The sequence below is a fragment of the Gouania willdenowi genome, chromosome 19, assembly GCF_900634775.1.
Source record: "Gouania willdenowi chromosome 19, fGouWil2.1, whole genome shotgun sequence".
NCBI lineage: Eukaryota > Metazoa > Chordata > Actinopteri > Blenniiformes > Gobiesocidae > Gouania > Gouania willdenowi.
In genome coordinates, this window is record NC_041062.1 from 9,756,097 (window position 1) to 9,775,907 (window position 19,811).

At 39.7% G+C, this 19,811-nt stretch overlaps 1 protein-coding gene across 5 annotated transcripts in view; it reads right to left on the reverse strand.

The window, feature by feature from the left end:
* LOC114481262 (thyroid hormone receptor alpha-B) overlaps positions 1 to 19,226 on the reverse strand; it is a 90,387-nt gene extending 71,161 nt beyond the window's left edge. For all 5 annotated transcript variants that reach the window (XM_028475935.1, XM_028475933.1, XM_028475934.1 and 2 more), the window contains exon 1: positions 18,923 to 19,226. The gene's annotated coding sequence lies outside the window, so the exon portion shown is untranslated. The remainder of the gene's footprint in view (positions 1 to 18,922) is intronic.
* Between the last annotated feature and the right edge of the window lie 585 nt (positions 19,227 to 19,811).

The following is a 19,811-nucleotide window of genomic DNA, read 5'->3' on the forward strand; positions in this document are numbered from 1 at the left end:
AGGAGAGATTTTAACCTCCTCATCCCTAAATTTATGTCATTTCACTCAAAAAACAACTTACACTAAAATACACAAAATTACAACAGAAAAATACAAAGCGACAAGAATACACAAATAAACGCTAGATTAATTTAAAAAAAGAAAAGAAAAACTGAAACAAAAATACTCAAAACTCTTCAGTACAAATCAATCAACGCATTTATGGCAGAAAGCACAATGAGTTCCTGAAGTATCCAGAGCTGCTACGCTAATGCTTAAAGAACTTCCTGTTGCATCGTGTCACTCATTGGCTCCAGCTCATAAAGACGATGGTGTTGACACCACGGAGGCAGTTGATTGGAGTAGATTTCCCTCCAGAGACTGAGATGTTTAGTCATCAGCTGAAGGACACGTACAGGGCGGCTTCCTGAGGACGTTACCAAAATAAAAGCCTCCAGAAAAACACAAAGACATCGTCAAGGAATGACTTCTGACAAAATAAAACACACATTATATAACAAGACAATACGCAACAAGACACGACAAAACACAAGATACAAGATGAAAAGAAACAACAACACAAAACACGGGACAAGACAAGAGAAGAAGTGACATAAGATAAAACAAGACAATGTACAACATGACAAGACACAAAAACGAGACACAAAACGTGACGGACACAACAAAAGAAAGGAGATAACAAGACACTGTCCTACAGTGAACAGTTTTATAGGATGAGGTGGAGATCCTTCTTTATTTAAAACTTGCCTGACATCACCTGGAATCCGGTACAAAAAATAATAATTCATGTGTCATATTGGGACCTGATTTTAAATAAATACATTTTAAAAATAAAGGTTCAGATGTATTTTTCTGTTTCAAAACGTGAATTACATATTTTCCGTCTGTTTTCCGTGACCAGATGAAGACGACTGAAAGTCCTAAAGGCTTCTCCTCTGATGTTGCATCAGTAAAGTCAGTCCGTCTGAGACGTTCCATTCTGAAAATGAGCTACAGTCTGTTTCTGAGCCGTGGCCACGCCCACAATGAGCGTTTCTCACAGACGAGACTGAAGTGAAGAGCTCTCCATGCCACAGGAAACGTAGCAGGCAGGAGTGGACGCGCTCTGACAGAGTGAAATCACATCCATATGTTTGAGTATCAGGCAAATCAGCCTCAGTGTGTGTGTGTGTGTGTGTGTGTGTGTGTGCGTGTGTGTGTGTGTGTAACAAAACTTTTTTTTTCTGTTACAGTCATTAGCCCCAGAGGAGGGAAGACATCTTCATGTGATCAACATGGAGCACAACATAATACACAAAATCACTTGAAAAAAACACACAAAAATAAAACACAAAATGATTTGAAAACATGCCAAAGAAAACCAAATAACCTCCAAAAACACACAACAAAACATACTAAATGACATTAGATATACAAAAATCTAGCAGACAACACACAATGATTCAAAACTCACAAAGGACAACCAAAATACACAAAACACATTTAGCTATCAGCCAGCACTGCTACATGCTAAGCTAAGCTAACCAAACGTGTGTACTGGTGGCTACGTGCTAAGCTAACCAAATGTGTATACTGGTCTTTATGTGCTAAGCTAACAAAACATGTAGGACTGGTTGCTACACGCTAAGCTAACCAAACATCTGTACTGGTTGCTACGTGCTAAGCTAACCAAACATGTGTACTGGTCATTACGTGCTAAGCTAACAAAACCTGTAGGACTGGTTGCTACGCGCAAAGCTAACCAAACATCTGCACTGGTTGCTACGTGCAAAGCTAACCAAACATCTGCACTGGTTGCTACGTGCAAAGCTAACCAAACATGTGTACTGGTTGCTGCATTCTAAGCTAACCAAACATGTGGGACTGGTGGCTACGTGCTTGTCAGTGCCCAATCCTTTTACGGGCCTGATAGTTTCGGATCCTTTCAACACATGCGCGTAGACAACGTCACTTCCTTCACTCGCAATCTTTACGACAGAGCTCCTGGGACGAATGTAAAATAACCATACGAGGTTTGTTAAATAATTTAATAGTACACATGTAAATATGGGACTGTTTCGTGGTGTTTTTAATTGTTAATTAAAAAAACTAAATTGATAAAAACACAATATACAACATTGACCATCAAAAACCAAACAAAAAAATTAAATAAAAACCAAACTAAATCGGAATTCACTCAAAGCATACATTTCTAATTCTTTTTAAATAGCAGGGTATCAATCTATTAAAAATTACACGTACTGCCGTAAAATAGGCCGAACGAATGTAGATGCGTTTCGCGCATACGTTGGAAGGATCAGAAACTATCAGGTCCGCGAAAGGATTGGGTCCTGACAGTGCTAAGCTAACCCAAGCATGCGGGACTGGTTGCTAGCTACATGCTAAGCTACGCTGCATGTTGAAAGATGTGGAGGAGATGCTAAACAGCTGCGTGTTAATGTGTCTTCATGGAGGAATTGATTTGATATTTTCTAATATTTCTATTCCAGTCATTTTATGGTTTATTGATCACTCCCCGTCTTCCATCCGTTGTAACGACATTAGCTCGCTAGCGACGAGCACAGTCGGTCCTCCATTAATGTTCATTCATTCCTGATTTAAATCCTCACCGCACGGCTCTGTGTTCACAGCCCGTCGTTCCCACGTGGGAATGAGCCAACACACACACACACACACACACACACACACACACACACACACACATACACACACACACACACACACACATACACACACACACACACACACACACACACACACACAGTCAGCGCTGTAACCACACTGAGGTGGAGATTGATCAGCTGGGCGGTGTCCAAATTAAAATCCGTCCTGGCCCGCGCTGTGGGAGGAAGTGTGAGGAACACACACACACACACACACACACACACGTGATTGGATTGTGTCTGACCCATTTATTCCTGCTCGCCGTCTCTTCTTCTCCTACACTCACTTTATTCTTCTTCTTCTTCTTCTAAGCTGCTAATGAAGCTCATGGAAGCGACAGCAGCACAGTGTGTGTGCGCGCGCGCGTGTGTGTGTGTGTGTGTAGACATGTACTCTACGTGCTGAACAGAATGCATAATGAGAGGCTTGTGTTCCAACAGGGACGGTCCAATAATCAATTATTCACTGGCTGGAAGTCACTGGTGCTCCTTTCTAATAATAAAAACAGTTGGCACTCAGCGGCTGACGCACGCACACGCACACACACACACATACGCGCACACACACACACGCACGCACACACACACACACACTTTGATTGCATTTCAATTTTGCAGCTTGTGATGAATATACATCACATCAGCGACCGTAATGAGCACAAATGTCTCCCCGTGGCACTGAAACAATTTCACATCAGATATAAAAGCAGCGAATGACAAAGCTAAGCTAAGCTAGGATTCCACGCTACAGACGCTAACCATCCTCCGCCCCAGTGGGGGGCAGTAGAGAGCTCACAAAAAGGAAACAGTCACAGAAAAAGGATGTTATAAACATGGAGAGCGGAGAGAGAAACAGAAATGTACCACACGCAGCAGCCTCCGGTTAATGTACAGAATTACTGGAAAACACAAAAAACAATGGCAAAAATACACAAAATGGCAACAAAATTACTGAGATAAAACAAAATATTACAAAAATACATAACATGAATCCAAAAACCCACAATGACAAGAGAAATACACAAAATGACAAACACGCAAAACAACAAAATTACAGAAAAGCACAAAAAAGCAAAAATACACAAACTGACATCTTAAAAAAACACAAAACAACAATATTCAAAATGACTCTAAAAAACCCACAAAATGACTCAATTCAAAAGGACAAGAATACACAGTAAAATTATACAAACTTAATTACAAAGAAAACACAGAAGATGAGTGAAAAAAAATACACAAAATGACTTTAAAAAACATTTAAAAAGGCAAAAATACACAAAATGAATCCAAAAACCTCCAAAATGATGAGGGAAATACACGTTAATTCCAATTAGGGCTGGGCGATATGGCCTTTTATAAATACCGCGATATTTTAGGCCATGTCACGATACACGATATATATCTCGATATTTTGCATTACCCTTGAATTAACACTTTGATGCACAAAATCACACCAGTATGATGATTCTATATGTCTACATTAAAACATTCTTGATCATACTGCATTAATATATGCCAATTTTAAACTTTCATGCAAAAAAGGGGATATCACAACTAAGTCAAAGTTGACATAACTGTATTTATTAAACAGTGAGTGGCTCAAACATAAAATTGTCAACAGAAAGTGCACGTTCTGTGCAAAATTGTCACGGAGACATTTCAAAACAAGACATTAGTGCAGGATGCAACTCACATGGCATTTCAAAACACAAAATTAAAGTGCACTTTTTGTACATAATGCCACTACAATATTTTAAAACAAATAGTGCCCTTTTGTGCATGTTGTCATTAAGATGACATTTCAAAACAACACTAAATTTAAGTGCACCTTTTTGTGCATAATGCCACTAAGATATTTAAAAAAAAAATATAAAAAAAATTAAAAAAAATTTAAAAAAAGTCCGCGAGTTTAACGGTATGGTCATTTTCAACACCGCACAGACTACAAGCTGCAATATATCGAGTATATTCGATATATCGCCCAGCCCTAATTCCAATGCTAACATGAATGTTGATGAATGATGGTCATGTGAACCTCAAATCAAATACAATCGCTGTAATAAAGTGCCTCAACTTCTCACTTCCTGCTTCATAATGAATCTGAACAAACATAGTGAGCAAATAGAGCTGCAGACGAAGGTCAGACACACACACACACACACACACACACACACACACACACACACAGCAGATGTGCAGAGCAGGTGCAGCCGCTCCAACCAGGTCAAAGGTCACAGCGTCTGCCAGCAGCTCGTGGCTCTGGGACGACGTCCAACTAAATATGCTGGAAACAACACTAGGTTTACACAACCTTACATAATCATGTGCTAATGCTGCTAGTGCCGCTTTAGCCACGCCCCCCACAGCACTGGCAAATGAATCACTGGAGCTTGAAAAAGCAAAGAGTTGAAGAGTGACTTACTGCACGCTTTAGCTTTCATCTGCACACGGGGTTTGCATGTTCTCCTCTGTGTGGATCGTAGGGACAAGTGTCATCAAGCACATCAACACTACCTGAGCACGTCAACATGCTGAGCACTAAGCACTAACCTCAGCTGATGGAGGCCTTGTTGCCCATTGGTGTATTACATCTACTGGTGATGGTTATAAGTGGTGATGCCTCGCAGCAGAAGTGAGACTCTACTGCTGTCACTCAGAGATGAGCTGATAAAAAACTACGTGAGTTAATCTTTCTTCTCTAGAACTCCCGCACAGCCCCAGTTCAGCTAGTGTACCATTAGCTAAACCCGTCTTTGTAGAACTTTTCACTGAAAATCAGAGGTTCGTACACATTAAAGCTGATATCCGAAGTTTCTGAGAAATCTATGTTAATGTATGATTCTTTTGAAATTCATAAAAATACCCAACTAGTCTTTTACTATGGTCTACTGCCGATGGTGATTCATATACATTAATGTATATAAGTCCCTCCTTCGTCCTATAGACCCCTATACAAATGGAAACGATAGCCAACTGTCCCCAGCCAATAGGCTTCCACTTCCTGTTTTTGAGACTGTCAATCAAAGTGAATGCAGAACTGTGCACGGAAACAGGTAAATATGATTTTTGCTCTTACCTGACCCATACACCTATATCAATGCAACCTGATGCAACCTTGTTAAGTTGCGCAATGCGCGTGCAGGAAAGTAGAGGCGTGGCTTCTGGTAGATTGGGAGAGGCAGTGGGAGGAAGTGGAGCTGTACATCGAGACATACTCTCAGAAACTCCAGATATCAGCTTTAACTAGATCAGGCCATCCCCGTGTGTCAGATCATGGGGTACGCTAATCGACTCAGGGGCGGGGCTGAAGCTACAAGGACAACACCTACATCAGACCTCTGACCTTATTCAGTTTTTCCTCATATTAACTAGCCTCAGACTCAGAATATTCAGTTCCCTAGCATCCACGCCAAATGAGACACACGCACACGCACAAGCACACGCACACACAGAGAGAGAAAGAGCAACTCCTCTCGCTGCACGCCAACACGTCCACGCTTGTAAAAGTAGAGGTGTTACTTTCACCCAGAGCGCCTTCTGCATGTACACGTCTGCCAGATCAGCAAATCACAGACACACACACATACATACACACGCACACGGGGTGCCTAGCGTTCCTCCTCCTACAGGACGCTCAGTGCCTATAATTATCCGAGGCAGGTAACAAAGGATCCACACAACAGATTTTGGACAAAAATTTAATTTTTCTGCAAGAAAAAAAAGGGACAAACATCTTTCATGTTGGTTCCAACTGTTCCAGACCGTTCTCCTCATTCACTGGAATTAAAAACTGATTGAGTTCCTCACAGTGAAAAAGTCATCCTCACCCTGAGCATCTCACTCATATCAAAGCTTTAGTCGATACAAACAGAATATACAAAATGACTATTTAAAATAATGAAAAGGACAAACATACACAATAAAATCAAACAAAATTAATTACTAAGGAAACACAGAAGATGAAGATATACAAAATGACACCACAAAATAATAGGAGACATACAGGATATTAGTACAGAAAAGTACAAAAAAAAACACAAATGCACAAAACGACAAAAAATACCAACAAAATTACTGAGAAAACACAAAATGACTTTAAAAAACATTCAAAAGGAAAATACTACACAAAGTGACAATAAAAGTACACAAAATGAATCCAAAAATCCAAAATGACAATAGAAATACAGAAAATTACAGTATACAAAACAACAAAATAATACAAAAAGCCCAAAAAAAATCTTAAATGAAGTCTTAAAAAAAACAAAAATACGACTCAATAAAAACAATACACAATAAAATTACACAAAATCAATTACTAAGAAAAAACAGAAGGCGAGTAAAAAACAACACAAAATATTACAATAAAAATACAGAAAATGACTCCAAAAACACACGCAGCCTTTGTTGTTTCCCGTGTTAATGCTCATCCATGACATGACAGTGAGATGACATTTCAACCACAGAAGAAGAATAGAAAACAGAGGAAACATACAGGAAACAACCAAACAGTGAGTGTTTGTAACGCTGACACTGATATTTAATCCTCAGGTGAGCAGCGTGAGGCCGTACAGCGCGGCCTGTCTGCACCACAGGAGTTTATCACTAGAGACTCCAAAGGTTAAATCCATACCAGTGGTAAACACAAGCCACGGAGCTCCCGCAGAGTGGGCGGGGCTTAACAAAGGTCAGTGGTTTTAGCTTTTACTCTACGAATAAAGCAGGTTTTTAATGTCTTTGTTCACACGAGGTAAGTAGAGTAACTTTATTGATCCTGCAGTGGGAAAATTTACAGTCATTACAGCTCAGATAAAGACCACAGAAGACAACACATAGAAGACACCCAAAAAATAGTGCAATGAAGGAGATGAAATACAACAATACAGTAATAGAGGCTATATATAAATAGAAAATAGAAATGGAAAAAAATATATAAAAAGTATAAAGAATATAGATATATATTCCTATCCTATAAGAATATAGATAAATACATAAATGCTGAACGATTAACCTTAATCGCATCAATATTGAGGTTTTCACTACTGCGATAACCTAACCTCGTCTTCGATATATATGTAAACCAATCAGAATTGCCAAGAACCGCCTTCCTGAGCTGCTGGCCAATCAGAAATGGCTACAGGACACAACCTTGTATGCGCTGCAGCGAGTCTCTGAGTGCGCTAACAGCAACTACTAGGGCCCTATAAAATCCATGTTAACTGAATCACGGAATCTACCAATGAAAACAAAATGTACTGTTGTGAACGCGGGAATGGACAGAAACGGGATGAAACGCCATCACGTGAGAAAAGGGGGAACTGTTTCTAGGGACCGCTCATTAGGTGCACCGCCCGCCCCCCCCTCCCGTCCTGGCTGCTTCAAACACTGCCTAAACCACCTGAAACACCATCCAAACTGCCAAAAAACTACGCAAATCATCAATGACTCCTAAAATCACAGGCGATCAGTGCCCGCTTAACTTTAACGTGTGCTCCGTGAAAACATGATCAGCTTTAATCAGTTTTGCCTGCTCAGAGCTTTTAAACAACATCTAATCAGAGCTACAGAAGATCTGTGGATAAAGTTGTTCTGTTGTTGAGGACGAGACCATCCATACCAGGGATCGTAGAGTCTGAAACACTGTAGGTTAATGATAACTTCTAATATTGTAAAATATTTTGGCCCCTAGTGGTGAAATAAATGATGCATATTTGTGTCTATTTATTTTTGTCTAATCATTAGAGTCTGGAATGCTGATTTAAATGAAGATCATCAAAACTCAATCAATAAACCTGCTCAGATTCAGTAAACCATTGATCCCTGAGGGGGAATTGGGTGACATTAATGCTGCTGTCATACACCTTTATATAACATGAATAATTAAAAAGGAGCAGTCAGAATAATCCATGTCATTACAGCTTATATCTACATTTTATGTGTATCTTACTCATTATTTTAAATTACATTTTCATTTTTTACACACATTTTTGTATATATATTATAGTTTTCTTTTTATTAGTATTTATTTTGTTTCCTCAGGAGTTAAAAACTAATATTTTCTGAAAAAATGAAAAGAATAAAAAAAATTTAAGCGGAAAACGGAATTTGGGGGGAAAAAATGAATTTTAAAACGCATAATATAATACATTTAAAATGTATAAAATATTATTTAAATCGTAATTGAATCGCAATATCTGTCAGAAAAATCGCAATTAGGCTTTTTGTCAAAATCGTGCAGCCCTAATATATATATTTACAGGCATAATGTCAGAAACATTGAAACATCATCACTGGGATTAAATCTGGGAATAGAGACGAGTTTGAGTCTGAGCAGCAGAACACACACACACACACACACACAATAACACACACTAACACCAAACTGATGTCTCATAATGAAGCTTCGCACAATCAGTTTTTGATCAAGGGCCAACAAACACACGCACGCACACACACACGCGCATGCACGCACAAACACACACACACACACACACACACAGACCGACTGGACAGATGGAGAAACTCCCAATAGAATTAACAGAATGACAGGAAGGAAAAGGAGCATCAGGACAAACACAAAGTGTTTCTGCAGAAGAAGAAAAAAGGAAAACAGTCACAATAAGAAGCAACAAGAAAGGAAATCCGTCATAGATTTCATCTACTTTTGGCTGAAAAGTATTGAATGAGAACAATAACAGAGTTTAACCCTGAACACGAGTCCTCTACGACATGTGGGACTGGTGGCTACATGCTAAGCTAACCCAAACATGTAAGACCGGTGGCTACATGCTAAGCTTACCAAACATGTGAGACTGGTGGTTATGTGCTAAGCTAACCCAAACATGTGGGACTTGTGGCTACATGCTAAGCTAGCCCAAACATGTACCCGGGCTAGGCTAATTGATTGTACCAGTTGGTGTTGCCCCTAGTTTAGTTACTGTGTTATCTTGTGACTGGTTTCTAACAGTTTAACAGTGATTAAAATGTCCTCTGATGCACTCAAGCATCACATTAATGCTAATATCCTAAATAAGTTCAAATAAACCTTTCCAACCAGAGTGACTGTATGAGTAACAGTTATGGCTTAACTAGTGATTGTGTTATCTTGTGACTGATTATAAAGGGCAGATTTTCTATGCATGTTTGTCATTATATCTTTCAGACGTGGAAAATGCTGAACTTTACTTATAATGAGGTCTTTATGTCACGGTTCGACTAGTGACCATGTTATCTTGTGACTGGCTGTCATCTGAAGTTTGACTGAACCTGTTCAGATGAATGTAAACAGGAAGTGACATCATTAAAGCCTAACTTCTTCCGTGACATGTAGGTGAAGTGTTAACTATTTTTCAGTTTCCTTCCCTTTCAGTGAGTTATCTGAGCTTCTTTCAGCTCTTTGTGCCTCACTCTACTGTATGAAACATATATTCACGATGCTCTATCTCTGACAGCGCAGGAGGAAAGCGCAGCTAATGGCTTCAATTATTAAGTCAATAACACTACAATGACCGCGATAAGAGCCAAGAGCAACAAACGGCTACGCTGCTTGGATACTTTCCATGCTTCTACATATTATCTGCTGTGGTAATGAATAACACGAGCAGGGATGCCCATAAATACCCAACAATTAGAGCTTTGGACGCGTCCCAACTCTCTGCAAGGGCCACAGTTACTGTACGTGGGCGGGGCTTCATTACAGCTGCTTCTTTAATCCTTTTATTGTGAAAAACAGATCTCCACGTAGGATTAGCTCTTTTGGGAAGCCAGGATTAGATTCGTGTGTAAAGTTACCACCTGTTGAGACACTCTCAGGCCTTTTGGAGAAACGGGGGGAAACAGGAAGTCTGGAGCTTTATTGTGGCGGGTTTTGTGATTTTGTCACACTCAAAGAAACTCCAATGGATCTGTTCCAACAGATTGTTGTAGCAACTTCTAATTTGGGTGAGGGTTCACTCAGACATGCCCACAACAGACCAACCAACGCCATTAGTTACTAAACGTCATAGATGTATAAAGAATAGCTCTGTTCCTAAATGTACAAACATGAAAACACATTAACATGCAGCTGTTTAACTGAGAGATGAAAACTTCTTTCAGAGCTTTTTCTGTCAGTCTGTGCAGCGTTCATTTTCCTTGCAAACGTGTTGTGTTTCTGAAGGAGAAGAAAACTAGATGATGAATATTTGTCCCAAGTTCCATATGTTGGGGTTAGCTTAGCATGTCGCCACCAGTACCACATGTTTGGGTTAGCTTAGCATGTAGCAACCAGTCCAATGTGTTTGGGCTAGCTTAGCATGTAGCAACCAGTACCACATGTTTGTTTAGCTTAGCATGTAGCAACCAGTCAAATATGTTTGGGTTAGCTTAGCATGTAGCAGCCATGTTTTGGTTAGCTTAGCATGTAGCCACCAGTCCCCTACTAAAGACACAGGAGAAGGTGGAGGGGAAACATTTGGATCAGGTTGTTTGTTGGGCCACACCATTTGTTCAGTGCGCGCACACACTGTCTCTGACTGCCACACATAAACCAACGTACGTATAATCACACACATTCAATCCCCTGTGGACGAGTAATTGTGACAGGATTACCCCCCCCCCCCCCGGGCACTGATAGTGAAATACTGTCGGTTTTAATCTCAAATCCACACAAAGGGAATCCATCGGATCCCACGCAGACACAGATTCTCTCACATTTGGCGTTTGCAGAACAACAGAAGGCCTTCACAGGACGCTGGCTGGCATTAAACCAGCGGTGTAGTGCTCATTTTTGGCCACATGCTGCCACAATTCCATCTCAAAGAGAGCCACAGGAGGAAAATTGGAGGATTTTCTCCACAGTAAAGAGCAGGGGTGCTCAAACTTTTTTGGGTGTTCTCCACTTTTAACAAAAGTGAACTTTTAAGCCTCCCAAATAATTTATTGAACAACTAACGTCATATTTCATAATAAATCAAAAACTAAATTAAACTAATTACCTGCATGAAAAACTAATAGAAAAACAAAGGAAATAAAAAATACATTGTTTGCAAACTGTGACAAAAAGCTTAAAAAAACAAAGAAAGGAAATTCAGTAACGTTGAAATAAACTAATAGGGAACAAATAACATCATGTTTCATAACGCAAATAACATATTTCATGAATAAATTAAAACTGAAAAATGTAACTAATCAGCTCCATATTAAACAAATTTAAAAGTGTTCGTTAATTACTAATATTTAATTAGTTAAACATACAGGATTTTCAGTATTTTAGTTCCACGTTACATTCTGTTCCCGGTCCATATCTAGTACAGTCTAATTATTTAATGTTCTTTTAACTTCTGATACATTTTTAGGTTCTCATAGTTATTTTCTTTGTGTGTAGGTTTTTTGTTTAGTATTAATTATCTCAGAAAGGCATTTGACAAGAAATTGAAGTTTGTCGCAACCCAGCTGTCGTACCTCTATTCTCCACCAGGGGGGCGCGCCCCACACTTTAAGAAGCACTGGTAAAGAGGAAGGACGTCTGCACAGGATTGGCTCCTAAAGCAACTCGTCTGTCACTTTTACACAGAATCTAATCAGGTCTTTCAAAATAAAATACTTGAAACACTCTTTGTGGGCGTGTGAGTGTGATGTCACTCTGTTTTTTTTTCGTAGTGATTCCCACTGGCGGAGTTCCTGCCCGTGTGTGTTTTTGTGTAGTTTCTGTTCACTTTGTGTGTGGTTGTGAGTCCTGGGGGAGCGTAGGAACTTTCCCACAGCTGTTGGTCTCTGGTATTAACGCGGGCCGAGGTTACTCACACTGGCTTCTCATCAATGGGAATTCTTTGGCAGCGCACGGCGTGCTCGGTTCCTGCCAAACGCTCTCTTTACGAGCACCAGTCCATCCCAGACTCACAGTGTACACATCTGTCCACATGTTCAAACATCAGCCCCAGTGGTGATAAAATCCTCATTTAGACATTAATCAACTACAGGCCCAGTAAAACCATTAGCATCGCATTATAGTAGATAGAAAAAACTTTATTTATCCCCAGGGAAACTCACAAGTGTTAGAATGAGCGTTAAAGATGATGTATCTGATTACAGTCGTATAATCAAAATATTGATGTGTGATGAAAAGTGAAGTCATTTTAAGCTAATCATTTTAAGTTAAGCTACTAAACGACTAAAGTGGGCCTAATATCCTAAAAAAAACACCCCTGTAAATACTGACCCACTGGTGTCCTCAGTGAGCAACGTTTGTAACTAAGGTGAGTAATAATAATAACTACAATAGGTTCCTTTGTCCCATTCTGGGACTTTGGACCCGAATAAAAAATTGTGTGTATGTGTCGCATGGAAACTGAAACAGTCCGGTGGCCAAAACAGAAGTCAAATGTGCTCGTGAAAGCACTTGGACTATTTGGAACGATTCAGGAAGTTTAAAAAAAACTGTTGTTGTAGGTTTTATAACAAATCTACAAGTTTTAAAAAGTGTATCTATTTAGCATCATTGATTTTCATTTTTTTCATTGTTGTAGTGCTAGTGCAGTGCCTGCCTGTAGGAAGTATGCCTTGCTATAGAAAAGTGGGAGGTTAAGTAGCTTTTTCATGGTTGGTTTACATGGGCGCTTTAATTCCTGTTTAATTCAGAATACAATTTAAATCCTTGTAAACACTCAATTCCTAATGCAAATTAAATTCTGACTTTAGTCGTTTTTAAAATCCCTTAGTACAGTCATTCCTGTAGATTCTATGCAGCTTTCCAACTTATCCAGTTACCATGACTACCTGTCAACATTGAGCTGTTCTGCAAAGCTGCATTTAAGACAATTTAATGAAATAATTTATGAACGGTATCATTGCAGTTCAAACAAATGCGACATTGCACAGCCTTGAACCAAGCAGCAGCCATGTTGAAAGTCTCAGGTCAAGACAGACAGACAAACACACAGACAGATTCCTTGCTTTATAGAAAGATGTATTTTTATAAGTAATTTCGTTATTTACTACTTTAAATATTTCGAATTTAGTATTTTCTATTTGTTTTGCATTTACTAATTTATTATTGTTACTTTATTATTAATTTAATTAGTAAGTATACTTAACATTACGTATTTGTTAATGTATTATCTACAGTATTTCATTATGAAGTATTTACTTGTTAAATTATTATATATTCAGTTTTTAATGTTTTTGTTGACTATTTATTTATTTATTTATATTTAAATTTAGATATTGATTTATTGAATATGTATTTATTTAGTATATATTAATTATTTCCTTTCTTTAGTGCTTTAAATAATTCAAATTGAGCTATTTATTTTGTTTTTTGATTCATTAATTAAATTATTGATGTGAACTCTGCTGTTGCTTATTTATCCATTTAATTAATACACTAAATATTGAGTACACATTAATTTAGTATCTATTTCATCATCTAGTATTTACTTATTAATTTAGTATATATAGCTTTTTAAAGTTTATTTGTTTAGTATTTATTTATTTAATACTTAATAATTTGAGTTGGAGAATAAGCTGTATCTTTTATCTACGTGTGCAGGTCATGTGATCAATGTAGAAAAGGTCCCTCATGTTTCCACACAGCCAATAAACACGAGCTACACTTCACACGGCGGCTAAACCCATTAGCCTAGCGTGAGTGCACGACCTCATAACGATCACATGACATGTCTGCAGCCTATGGCGGCTATGATCTAATTAGCTCCTATAGCATTAGCCCAGTCAGCTGAGGCCAGGCTCAATGTAAAGAGGAGGGATTAGCGGCTACGCTAACGTCCTCTGATCACATTCAAAAGCTTTTCAGACGTGGGAACGTATGTAGATACACATTAAGGTCACGGATACGACGCTGTTACATAAGCACAGAGCACAGAGTGGTCACATGACTGGTCGCATGAATTACCTCTAACCAATCAGATCTTTACACCTGAGGAGGACAAACTGATGGTTTCCACTACATCAAACCTTTAAAACAAAGACATACAAAGAATAGATTTGTTCCTAAATCTACAAACATGAAGTTATCCAACTGTTTCACTGAAAGATGAAAAACGTGTCCTCTACCCACAGGTTTGTTAGCTTAGCACGTAGCAACCAGTCCCACATGTTTGGGTTAGCTTAGCACATAGTGACCAGTCCCACATGTTTGGGTTAGCTTAGCACATAGTGACCAGTCCCACATGTTTGGGCAACTTAGCATGTAGCGATCAGTCCCACATGTTTGGGCTAGCTTAGCACGTAGTGACCAGTCCCACATGTTTGTTAGCTTGGCACGACGTAGCGACCAGTCCAGCATATTTAGATTATCTTACCACGTAGCAATAAATCCCATATATTTGGGTTAGCTTAGCATGTAGCGAGTAGTCCAACATGTTTGATTAGCTTAGCATGTAGCAGGATCAAAGGTTATGGTTAGTAATCTATTGATTGTTTCTTCTCAAACGTTATAAACTACAGTGAATGAAGTGAATAATCAATAATCAATGTTTTCACACAGATTCCACTGAATGTAAACTCAGACCTGATGTTGACTTCAACATGTGGGGGGGGGGGACCCTCTGAGGGGGGAGGGGCAGGAGGAATTGGACCAGGTCACACGGGGCCGTCTCCATCCACACGTGGTTGTGTTTGCAGTGCTGATGGATGCTAATGATCAACCCTGAGGCTAATGATTAATCCACAGAGTGATTGATCATCCCTGAGGATTCAGACTCTGATCAACACCAGTTTAAGATGTTCATCTGCCAACGTTCACGGTGATAAAGACGTTAGCATCAGCTCTATTTTTATCTACTGGATGGGGGAATCCTTTCTGTGTGTGTGTGTGTGTGCGTGTGTGTGTGTGTAGCTCTCACACTGTCACTGTGCGTCAGGATGTAGTCGGAGCAGGAAAGAGAAAGATTTCCACAAAGAGCTCAGAGTAGATCAGAATGAAACAGAAGCTCACATCACATCTCCTTTAACTCTACATTATTCAGAGTTTACACTTCACCAGGGTTTCTTTTTCCTGTTCAGATACTTTACTCACTATTAAACGTCGTGAAATCATACCAAACATATTTAATAAAGACAACCACTATCTATTTATGAGCTTTAGATGATTTACAGCAGGGGATCTCAACCTTGGGGTCATCAGACACTGGAAAGGAGGCTCCCCCCAGCTGTCTTCAAGAAATGTTTTGAACAATTTGAGGCCATATTTGCTTATTTTTACCCTTTTTCTGCAACTACACCAAACTTACCATATTTTAACCTATTTTCAACACTTTTTTGTGCCATGGTTTTGCTCCTTTTAATGCATTTTTGCTACATTACCCCCATTTTTGACACTTCTCCATCACTTTTCCAGCACATTTTTTCCCACTTTCAAGACATTTTTAGCACTTATAAACCCTTTCCACCACTTTTTCACCTAATGTCACATACACTCCCCTCCAACAGTATTGAAACGACAAGATCAATTCCTTTGTTTTTGTTGTATACTGAAGACAATTGAGTTTCAGTGATGAAGTCCTTTGTTGTGTTGGTCGTGTGTTTTGGGTCATTGTCTTGTTGCATGTTGAAGCTTCTCCCGATTAGTTTGGAGGCATTTTTCTGTAAATTTCCAGACAAAATGGTTTTGTAGACTTCGGAATTCATTCTGCTGCTACCATCATGAGTGATATCATCAATAAAGACTAGTGAGCCTGTTCCAGAAGCAGCCATGCAAGTCCAAGCCATGACATTACCTCCACCATGCTTCACAGATGAGCTTGTGTGTTTTGGATCATAAGCAGATCCTTTCTTTCTCCATACTGTGGCCTTTCCGTCACTTTGGTAGAGGTTCATCTTGGTCTCATCAGTCCATAAAACTTTGTTACAAAACTTTTGTGGGTCATCGCTGTACTTTGTAAAATCCAATCTGGCCTTCCGATTTCTTTTGCTGATGAGTGGTTTGCATCTTGTGGTATGGCCTCTATATTTCTTCTCTTGAAGACTTCTTCAAACAGTGGATTGTGATACTTTCACCCTCACCCTGTAGAGGTTGGCAGTGACTGTTGTCTTTGGATGTTTCTTCACAGCTCTCACAATGTTTCTGTCATCAACTGCTGTTGATACCCTTGGTCGACCTGTTTGATGTCTGTTGCTCAGTACACCGGTAGTTTCTTTCTTTTTAAGGACATTCCAAATTGTTGTCTTGGCTATGCCCAATGTTTGTCCAATAGCTCTGATTGATTTTCCCTCTTCTCTCAGCTTCAAAATGGTTTGTTTTTCTCCCATAGACAGCTCTCTGGTCTTCATGTTTGCTTAACAGCAAATGCAGTTTTCGCAGGTGAAACCCAAATAACTATTTAATGTTTAAACAATCAATCTTAAAGGCAACACCTGAGCAACTAGAAACACCCACCAGTCACATGTTCCAATACTTTTGCTCACTTGAAAAGTGGGTGGGTTCAAACAAACGGCGCTCTATCCTGAGTTGTTTAACACGTCGAGATGTAAATACCATGAAATAAAAGCTGGAATTCTGAACTTTTGTCTCATATTCATGTTTTGATCCGAAACCAAAATTTCTTCAGTATACAACAAAAACAAAGGAATTGATCTTGCCGTTCCAATACTTTTGGAGGGGACTGTATGTCGACCCATTAATATCACTTTTAACCTCTTTTGACCATATTTCACGCTTATTCCACATTTACCATTTGTCATGCCCATTATTTGCGAGTTTAATTTAACTAATTTCCGTAGTTTTTAAAATCCCGTTTTACTACTTTTTCTAACATTTTTGGTCACTTTTAACCCATTTTATGTCTGATTAAATCAATAATTTACATCTTTAAGATGACTATATACAGTACGCCCGTTTGCTTCACTCATTTGAATGTGTGATATTGTCCTAAACTTGCACCAGGGCCTGATTTTGAGTAAATGTGGAGAAAAAAAATTATGATTTTTTTCCTTTTCTGTTTTCTACTATCACGGAAACTGACACAATTTCAGGAAGTTGACCAGCCAATAAAGATATGATCAGAGAAAGATGATGAAAGGCAAACGAAACGGGATAACGGAGAATTACAAAGAAGCTTCTCTCCTCCTCCTAAGATACCTTTACCACTTATTTATAAAGTTTTCCCGAAATCTGAACTGTGTAGAGCTGAGGTTCTCAACATGTGGGTTGATAACTTGCTTCTCGTGACTTGTGACCATCTGGAAAACCAGATAAGACCTCGATCGCGACCAAGAGTTCTTGTGAGGTTATGTGTAATATTTGACAAGTTTGAGTGTTTATCTTTAACTGGAAAATATGTCGACAATGTCTGATATTCTCCATCAACATGTCAAAAACATCCCACGACTACAAACTGCTACAAGTTTTCATTAAACATGATGCACAAGTAAACGTAAACAGCTGGGGATGAATGGGAAATAGTCAAATATTGTGAGTAAAAGTTGAGTTTTGGAAATGAAGATATTAGAGCGTTGCACTAAAGAGAAACTCCTTCAAAATAAAAGCAATGTGTGTACAGATCTGCTGCACGAGAGACTTTGTTCACACAGATGGACAACACATTGTGAAAAATAAAATATTCCTCCATCACGTTCATTCACTCTGATCTACAAACACACACACAAGTCACACTGATCCTCAGTGACCACCACTGATGGGACCTTTCTAATCTATCACACATTAAATGCACAAAATCAAAGAGAAATATACAAAACCATAGAACAAAACTATGGAAAATTAACAGAAAAATAAAAAGCACAAAAATACACAAAATGACAATAAAAATCACTCAAACTCTTTGTAGAGTCCTGTTAATGCTCTGATTGGTTGATTATTCTGATGCTGATATGAATGTAGATCACGTGATCCTCAGATCAGATCCAATCATGGTCAGCGTCTGATCTATGTAGCAGTGATCTATGACCTCTGACCTTTGACTGAGGAAGCTCTGCTGACAGAACATGTGTGTGTGTGTGTGTGGGGGGGGGGGGTCACGGTCACAGTGCAGGAATCTCACAGCGTGCATGGAGCGCGTGCACGCGGGGCTGGAGGTGGATTTTTTTTTTCCTGCAACATCTGAGCAACGAGGAGGGGGAGTTGCGTGCGTGTCAGCCTCTGATCTCCACCAGCTTCTTTTGTGCACGCAGGCTTGGAGCACACACACGCATGCACGAGTGAATCCCGGTCCCGGGACTGCAGGGCCGTAGCGGCTGCGCGCGCACACACATTAACACACATGCAGCGATCTCACAAGCTCGTGCCTGTCAACCCCACGCGCACTCACCATCGGTGTCCCTCCACGGAGCGTGCACGCCGGACTCCGTGCACGGTGGAGGCGAAGCGGGGAAAGTGCTGCTGCTCTCCGGGCTGAGGAGGAGGGACGGCCGCCGGTCCGTCACACGCACACCGTCCGTTCCGTTCCGCTCCACGCCACGTACCGACCGATAAGTCCCGCAGCCTCACGGACGCGATCCGGTGTGAGGCGTGCGCGTGGTGCGCGTGAGAAGGAGCCAGTAGTGTACCGTTGGATGAAGTGAACGAGCTGCAGAGAAGCACAAGGACGGAGAATAGAATAGTGTACACACACACACACACACACATGCTCCTCCCTCCACTTATGTACAGTACACACACACACACTGAGACTAACTATCTACCGCTCTCTACAGGACCTTCACTGCACAACATGCACACAGCTCATCATCACCATCAGACAGCCTATAGGTCAGTGGACAGGTCGTGCTAAGCCCCGCCCTCTGCTTTAAACCAATATGCACTGGAAATATGAATTTGCAAAATGCAAAATTTAAAATCTGATTGTCGAAGAACTTGAGCGTAAATGGAGAACAACAAAATTCCACATTCATCTAGAGCTGTACAAAATGAATCTGCATATATTTACTGATGGCTTGTTCAAAACGAGGCAGAAATACTTTTCTGAAATTATTGCTAAAAACAACAGCTGTCACACATTGTTTTTTTTTTTTTTTTAATTTAGTATTCTTCTTTTTCTTTGCACATGCTGTCAAAGGTCTACACTACAAGAAGTGCAATATTTTTAAGACGGCAATGCATGTTTTGTTATTGCAAATATAATGACCCCCCCACCCCCCAGTTCAGATAGCATCTGACTTACTGTCAACTGGAAAATACAATATAGGTGCTGTATTTTT